The sequence below is a fragment of the Pseudophryne corroboree genome, chromosome 5, assembly GCF_028390025.1.
Source record: "Pseudophryne corroboree isolate aPseCor3 chromosome 5, aPseCor3.hap2, whole genome shotgun sequence".
NCBI lineage: Eukaryota > Metazoa > Chordata > Amphibia > Anura > Myobatrachidae > Pseudophryne > Pseudophryne corroboree.
In genome coordinates, this window is record NC_086448.1 from 469,943,011 (window position 1) to 469,952,358 (window position 9,348).

General features: G+C 41.9%; 1 pseudogene; it reads left to right on the forward strand.

Annotated features, from left to right (window-relative positions):
• Nucleotides 1–8,489: 8,489 nt before the first annotated feature.
• Nucleotides 8,490–8,607, forward strand: LOC134930010 (5S ribosomal RNA; annotated as a pseudogene).
• Nucleotides 8,608–9,348: the final 741 nt, after the last annotated feature.

Genomic DNA, 9,348 nt, shown 5'->3' on the forward strand with positions numbered 1-9,348 from the left:
AACTCTCACATCAATAGCATGTGGTGCTCCACAGTTTCCACATTGTGTGCTGCCGTGGTGAAGGTGTGTTGTGACTAGACAAATAGCACCATCGCAAATAACCAAACAGTTCACAAATTGCGCTATTTCAGAAATACTGCCACTCCAAAAGCCGATTATCATCCCATTTTGCAACTCAAATAAATCGCCCCTTTTACCTATGACAGCAACAAGTGATATGTGTGCAGATGGCCTATCGCACACCTTATATACCCACCAAGCCAGCACACGACACATGATGTACTTCATGGGCTACACAGTGCCGGCATGAAATGTAGGATGTGGTCATAGTAATGTGACTCGACCGGGTAAATATAGACACACATATATACACATAGGGTTAAATACTGAGACCCAGTGGCATCAGAAGGTGGGTGCAGGGTGTGCGGTCTGCACCAAGGTGTCACCCTCAGAAGGGGTGACACCAAAGTGCCGGCTCTTCTGCAGTGACAGGAGCCGAGTGCTGCAGTGTGATAATCCTCTGCAGCATTTGGCTCTTGTCACAGATAAGGAGCTGGAACTGCACGCTGCCCAGTCTCCGGGGCAGCCAGCATCTCTGGGGACACTGGACACGCCCCCAGAGTGATGAAGAGGAGATCTGCAAGGCCATGCCCCTTTAAATTAGGTCACACACCCTTTTTGGGTGGATCCGGTGGGGTGAGGAGGGGTGTAGTAATGCAGAGTGCGCACCGGGTGTCACCACACATAGTGACGCCTCTGCTGAGACCCACACATATATACAGACAGTGTTACATATTAAGACAAAAACATATATACTGTACAAGCAGGTTTACATTTGGAGACACACATATACACAGGCATGTATACATATGGAGACAAACATACACAAGAAGGGTTACATACAGGTACATACATACAGGCAGAGATACATGTAGTGACACACATTTACAGACATGGCTACTAGAGATGTGGGCGGACACTTTTCGTGATTAGGTTTTGGATCTGGATCCTCGCTCATGTTTTGGATCTGAATTGGTTTTGCCAATACCACCTTTTCAGGTTTTGGTTTTGGTTTTGGATCTTGATGATGTTTGAAAAGACACAAAAACAGCTAAAATCACAAAATGTGGGGGTCATTTTGATCCTACTCTAATATTAACCTCAATACCATGCATTTCCACTCATTTCCAGTCTATTCTGGACACCACACAACTCACAATATTATTTTTAGGCAAAAAGTTTGCACCGAGGTAGCTGGATTACTTTGCTTAGCGACACAAGTGTGCGGCACAAACACCTGGCCTATCTAGGAGTTGCACTGCAGTGGCAGACAGGATGGCATATTTAAAAAATAGGCCTCAGACAGCACATCATGCAAAGAAGAAAAAGAGGTGCAATGAGGTAGCTGGATGGCTAAGCTAAGCGACACAAGTGTGCAGCACAAACACCTGGCCCATCTAGTGGTGGCACTGCAGTGGCAGAAAGGATGGCACTTTTAAAAACTAGGCCCCAAACAGCACATCATGCAAAAAAATAAAAGAGGTGCAATGAGGTAGCTGGATGACTTTTCTAAATTACACAAGTGTGCAGCACAAACACCTGGCCCATCTAGGAGTGTTACTGAAGTGGCAGACAGGATGGCAGATTTAATAAATAGGCCCCAAACAGCATATCATGCAAAGAAGAAAAAGAGGTGCAATTAGGTAGCTGGATGGCAAAGCTAAGTGACACAAGTGTGTGGCACAAACACCTGGCCCATCTAGGAGTGTCACTGCAGTGGCAGACAGGATGGCAGATTTAAGAAATAGGCCCCAAACAGCATATCATGCAGAGAAGAAAAAGAGGTGCAATGAGATAACTGGATGGCAAAGCTAAGCGACACAAGTGTGCGGCACAAACACCTGTCCCATCTAGGAGTGGCACTGCATTGGCAGACAGGTTGGCACTTTAAAAAACTAGGCCCCAAACAGCACAAAATGCAAAGAAGAAGAAGAGGTGCAATGAGGTAGCTGGATTACTTTGCTAAGCAACTCAAGTGTGCGGCACAAACACCTGGCCTATCTAGGAGTGGCACTGGAGTGGCAGACAGGATGGCAGATTTAAGAAATGTGCCCAAAACAGTATATCATGCAAAGAAGAAAAAGAGGTGCAATGATATAACTGGATGGCTAAGCTAAGCCACACAAGTGTGCGGCACAAACACCTGGCCCATCTAGGAGTGGCACTGCATTGGCAGACAGGTTGGCACTTTAAAAAACTAGGCCCCAAACAGCACATCATGCAAAGAAGAAGAAGAGGTGCAATGAGGTAGCTGGATGACTTTGCTAAGCGACACAGGTGTGCAGCACAAACACCTGGCCCATCTAGGTGTGGCACTGTAGTGGCAGACAGGATGGCAGATTTAAAAAATAAGCCTGAGACAGCACATCATGCATAGAAGAAAAAGAGGTGCAATGAGGAAGCTGGATGGCTAAGATATGCGACACAAGTGTGCAGCACAAACACCTGGCCCATCTAGGAGTGGCACTGCAGTGGCAGACAAGATGGCAGATTTAAGAAATAGGCCCCAAACAGCATATCATGCAAAGAAGAAAAAGAGGTGCAATGAGGTAGCTGGATGGCTAAGCTTAGCGACACAAGTGTGTGGCACAAACACTTGGCCCATCTAGGAGTGTCACTGCAGTGGCAGACAGGATGGCACTTTAAAAAACTAGACCCCAAACAGCACAAAATGCAAAGAAGAATAGGTGCAATGAGGTAGCTGGCACACTTATGACAGCACAGGACACCACTACTGGACTTATGGCAGCACAGGACACCACCACTGGAATGATGCAGCACAACACAACACCACTGTATGGGAATGGACTAATACAGCAGCACTAGACATATGGCAGCACAGGACACCACCACCGTGACTGCACTGATGCAGCACAATACACCAACACTGGACTGATGCAGCAAAAGACAGCACTGGAATAACACATAAGAGCAGGTCCCGACTCCATGCGCCATGTCCCTTTCCCGTACAGACACTGAGGAGACATGTCCTCCTGCTACACTCTTCAGGACTGGAGTGAAAATGTTTTTTACGCGTGGCTCCTTATATGGAATCCAAAACCAGCAAAAATACGACAGTGGGATGATGACATTTTGCCTTGTTCTGGTTTCTGAGTCTGGGGGGAAGTCCCAAGCCGGACGCGGATCCGGGCTCGGGACGTTATTTTTGGTAGGGTTCTGTTCTCAGGGAACCGAACCCACTCATCCCTAATGGCTACACATAGACACACACATACATCTGGGATACTTATAGAGTCACATAGATACCAGGTAGGTCACAAACAGAAACATACACTGCTGGAAATTTGGTATGTTTTGATTAGAGATGTGTGGAAAAGGTAAGCAGGTGAGGTACTGCCTCACCTTTCATAGACTTTTTACTCCAGAGTTTTGTCTATAAAAACGAATAGAACGAAACATAGAAATATAGAATTTGGCAGCAGATAAGAACAACTTGGCCCATCTAGACTGCCCTCTTTTTTTTTTAACCATATTTTTATCTCAACCTTATTTGATCCTTATTTCTTTGTAAGGATATCCTTATGTCTATCCCATGGATGTTTAAATTGCTCTACTATCTTAGCCTCTACCACCTCTGAATGGATGCAATTCCACTTGTCCACTACCCTTTCTGTGAAGTAATTTTTCATCAAATTTACCCTGAACCCCCCCCCCCCCCTTCCCTCCAGTCAAAGGGCATGTCCTCTTGCTTCTTTTCATTTGGAGAATGTTTCCCTCCTGGACTTTGTTAAAACTCTTGATTTATTTGAAAGTTTCTATCATGTCCCCACTTTCCTTTCTCTGCTCCAAACTATACATATTGAGATTTTTTTTTGTCTTTCTGGGTATGTTTTGTGATGTAGGCCATGCACCATTTTAGTTGTCCTTCTTTGTACAGTCTCTAATGTATTAATATTCTTTTGAAGATATGGCCTCCACAAAGTATTCTAGATGAGGACGTACCAATGACCTATACAGTGGCATTATTACTTCTTTCTGAGTCCTCTCCCAATGCAGCCAAGCATCTGACTAGCCTTCCTCATTGCTTTATTACATTGCTTACCTGCCTTTAAGTCACCTGAAATAGTGACTCCTAGATCCTTTTCCTCCTCAGTAGTTTCCAGTATAAGGCCATTAATACTATATTTAGTCTTTGGATTTTTGAGACCCTAGTGCATGATTTTGCATTTTTGTGCATTAAACTGTAATTGCCACACTCTTGACCATTCCTCTAGTCTACCTAGATCCTCAGTCATTTGTTTTACCCCACCTGGTGTGTCTACCCTGTCTACCCTGTCTACCCTGTTGCATACCTCTGTGTCATTGGCAAAAAGGCATACTTTCCCTTTAATGCCATTTGCAATGTCACCAATAAAGATATTAAAAAGCACTGGTCCAAGTACAGATCCCTGGGGTACTCCACTGGTAACATTTCCCTCTTGTGAATGCACTCCATTTACGGCAACTCTCTGTTTTCTATCCTGCAAACAAGATCTTATCCATTCAATAATCCTAGTATACAATCCCAAGCTTTCAAGTTTATTTAGCAGTCTACGATGTGGAACAGTGTCAAAAGCCTTACTCAACTCTAGATGAGCTATATTCACAGCTCTACCTGTATCCATCACTTTAGTCACACAGTCCAAAAAGTCAATAAGATATGTTTGACATGATCTCCCCCCAGTGAATCCATGCTGTTTGGGATCCTGTAAATTGCTGTATTTGAGATAGTGTACAACTCTTTCTTTTAAGAGTGTTTCCATCAATTTCCCTACTACTGACTTAAGACTCACTGGTCTGTAGTTGTGTGCCTCTTCATTGCTTCCACTGCTGTGGGGCTATGTTCGCTCTTTTCCAGTACTCTGGAATTACTCCTGTAGTTAATGACTGGTTGAATAATTCTGTCAATGGTGTTACCAGCACCTTTTTAATTTTTATTAATATCCTTGGATGTATCCCATATTGCCCCATAGATTTGTCCACTTTCAGCTTTGAGAGTTCTGTTAGGACCTTCTCCTCTGTAAATGTATTTGTTTAATTTTCCTGAATATCCTTGCAACTTAACTGTATCCTCTTCCCCTCTCTTTCAGTAGTGAATACTGAGCAAAAATAATTATTAATATGATCTGCTATTACATTGTCTCCCTCAAAAAGACTCCAAGGGCCAAATGTAATCAGGCTTGGACTGGCCCACAGGGGTACAGGGGAACCACCAGTGGGCCCCACTGCCTGGGGCCCCACCTCCTGCTCTAAGGATCAGGTTCCAGACTGTGCACTTGAATTATAGATTATACATATGTTACCTTATACTGGACTATGGTGTATTTTCTACAGTGCATTGCTGTTATTAATCTGTTATTAATCTTATACATTATCATGCATGTAGCAGCTGAATTTACTGTATATATTTGTGAGGGGGCCCAAAAGTTGCACTCTCTAATGGTTAGTCAAACCAATGAAGTGGCAGGCCACACCCCCTCTGAAGACTGGCCACACCCCTAACATGGGCCCCTACCACTGCATTTCCCCAGTGGGCCCTACATGCCCCAGTCCGACACTGAATGTAATAAAGTGAGAGTTTCAAAAAGTGAGAGATTTGGTAAGGTTTTGCAGATTTTTTTTTAAGTGGCTATCATTTACACAGCAAGATCAACCTGGTTTTGCAGTGTAAATGATTGCCACTTTAAAAAAAAACTGAAAAACCTTACCAAATTTCTCACTTTCTTAAACTCTCACTCTATTACATTTGGCCCATAGTCTCTGTCTTTAGTTATATTATTCTGCCTTTTGTTTTTCTCCTTTCACTTATATACCTAGAAAAAAAGTGTTGCCTCCTTTACCCACTGACTGGGCCATTTTATCCTCAGTTTGTGCCTTTGCACATCTGATTACCTTCTTAGTCTCCTTCTGTCTAACAAGATATATCTCTTTGTCTTCATTATTTTGTGTCTATTTATATTTCCTAAAAGCCATCTTTTTTTATTTCACAATTTGCTACTGTACTTCTTATGCAAACCACATTGGCTTCCATTTCCTTGTGTTTTTCCTAACACTTTTGATACAAAGGTCTGTTGCCCTTAATATTGCACTTTTTAATGTTTCCCACCTCTCCTGCACTGCTTCTATGTTCCTCCACTCTGCCAAAGAATTGTTTACACATTTTCCCATCCCTACAAAATCAGACTTCCTAAAATCCAACACCTTTGTTTTTTTTATGGGATGAGTCAGTCTCACTCTTTATGCTGAATCATGCTGCTTGATGATCACTGGATCCCAGGTTTTCACCCACTATTATGTCCGATATTCTGTCTCCATATGCAAGTATTAGGTCTAATATTGCGTCTTTCCGAGTGGGCTCCCTCACTAATTGGTGGAGGGATGCTCCCTGAAGGGAATCTAAAATGCCCCTACATTACTTCTAGTGGAAATAGCAACAGACACCTCCCAGTTTACATCAGGAAGATTAGAGAATAATGCTTATAATAGATTCTTTGTATTTTTCATATATGTTATATAGTCAAAACTCTGGTGTATACTGGAGTATTTATAGCAAAACACGTGCGATCGGGCACAAGTCACAGGGATACAATCATATATATGAGAGAAATACCAAAATTGGACAATTATTTACCCAGGTAATGGGAAAGAGAAAATGTATACAATTTTCTCTTATTAAATACTGTCCTAGTTGGTGGTGCGCCCAGAGCCAGAAAATACACAGATTAACAAACTGAATATGAAAATAGAGGTAGCTGCTAAAAGGAACTATGGGTAAGAAAAAAGAATTAAAGTAGAATAGGTTCAAACGTAGAATAAAGACAGTGCCAAACAATCAGAGACTGTTATTACAACAGTATAGAGTAAACTGAATATGAAAAGAGAGGTAGCTGCTAAATGGATCTATGGGTAAGAATTTTTTTTAAAGTAGAATAGGTTCAAACGTAGAATAAAGACCATGCCAAACAATCAGAGACTGTTATTACAACAGTATAGAGTTGAGAAACATAAGAAAGAAATTGTCCAGTATGAACAAGCAATAGTTGACTGTAAACGCAACAAATTCATCAGGGATAAACGTAACTTCGCACGAGGCAACATCTTTAGGTGGAATCCCATACAGGCAACAGGTGATCAAGCTCTCCTGAGCGAAACGTACGTCCACTTCCGGTTCCGGCGCTCAAAACTTCCGGTCGGCGGACCGCGGACGCCGGCGTCTCTTTGCCGGGCTCACCCTCCACCATGGACCTTCAGCGGCGGTTTCCAAGGATTAAGGGGGGTATCCCACCCCTCCACCTAACAGTAGGTCACAGGACCCCCTCTTCTTTTCTGAGGCCATCGGACGTAATATCCCTGGTATATATGGTCATAATAGGAATACACCAGGTACAATAGGAAGCAGCACAGTGGTCTGGGACTTATTTTCTATGTACTTTTCCACACTTTGTTACAAACTATTTATGGTTCCTCAAAAAGGTTCAGTCCTGTTTTTTTGACCAGGTGGTTATCACTTCTTAAAGGAATACTCACATATTTTCAGGCTAATGCCTTGTGACCTTTTTGATACATTACAAAATAATTGAATAAAAAAAAAAAAATTCTCCCCCCCCCCCCCCATATTTGGTTCTTTATCTTCGCCTTTTTGTAACTATACTGTGTAGCCGTGAATTTATTATCCGACTAACTACATACATTTGTTTTGCTCCAAATGTTAGATCAAAAGCATGACTAATCACAAGTATAGGTATTTTCATTTACACAGTTAACTCATTTGACATTCCCAGTTATAATTAATTTCTGGTACTCCCTCTCAACCTGTCTAAACAATCTGGGTGGCTCTGCAATGCAATATGTAAACAGAGCACCACTTTGTTATAAGACAGGACAGTAGAAGAGTCCCTCTACCTTCCTTCGGTCTCAGTGTCGTTTCTCACCACCCTCTCATTTTGTCATTCGATGGGTATACAGATGATAAAAAAGCAGAAGTGGTGTTTAACACAGACCTGAGTCTCTATTTCTATATCTATTTTGAACACTTATTATTTCTGTACACCAGAATCACAAAATTATCTACTCAGTACCCCTGGTCAAACCTAGAGAGTTTATATATCCACACCTCAGACCAACCCAACCAGCCCGCAGCGGGTTTTTTTGGTTTCCCCATTGACTTTAAATAGACACTTGTGCTATCTACTTATTTATTCATCCAAGGTCAACAATACTGATGAAGAACAATTACATTCGTATCACTCAAATTTTTTGAACTTCAGTCCAGAGGGCCGTGGAAGCCTCTGGAATTTGGAAACCATCAGGGAATAGCAGAGGCTGCCAGTGTTTGGACTTAAGAGCATCCAGTAATCTCATCAAAAACACTTGGGGATTTCTCAGAGCACGATACTTGGTTCCAGGTACCATCTAAGCAGGATATACCTACCTGCGGTCAAACCACACTGAGTATGCCCAACCTCGTCTGATCTTGGAAGCCAAGCACTGTGGGCCAGGTCAGTACCTGGTTGGGAGACCACCAGGGAATACTTGGTACTGCAGGTATTTATATCGAAACCCAGGACACGAGACCTGGAACCAAAATATTATTTTCTATTTCAGTTTGTGACAATCACAATTTACCCATTAATAGTGTGGAGTCCGGCTTATCGGACTTAATATTCCTTTCTTCCGTTACATTGTTATTTTCATTACCAATATTTTGTATGTTAATAATAGAATTTTTTTTTTTTTTTTTGTGGAAGAAGGTAATTTACATGCCCTATTGTATTTATCTACTTCAACATTAGAGACACACATATAATCTCGCCCAACGGAGCTATTAAGTTTGATTTATATCACCTAACTCTAATTAATTAATTTACATTTGGGATAGACAAAATCCTATGATAATTGCCAGTTAAATATTACTGTTACTTTGCCCTTTGCCTTATAGCCATTTTTTTAGAGGACCAACAATAAAAGTTACATTTTAAACATTACAAGACCACCTGAATTACAATAAAAGTGTGCCCCAGAAAAGACATATAGTCTTTCTTTTCCTTTTGGCTCTTGTACTATACAAGAACAATACACTTTCCCTAGACCAGTTTACTGAACTATCTCTGGGAGCACCGCCAACCTAGTGCCAAATACTAATTATTTGTTTTGCGTTATGGCCATATGTTGGTTTTATTTAGAGCTATAGCTTTAACTTACATTATATATAGTACCAAGCATCTATACTGAGAGATCCTGTGCAGACTCCACCAACCCTCCTCTGGAATCCCATACTCCCCAACAGGA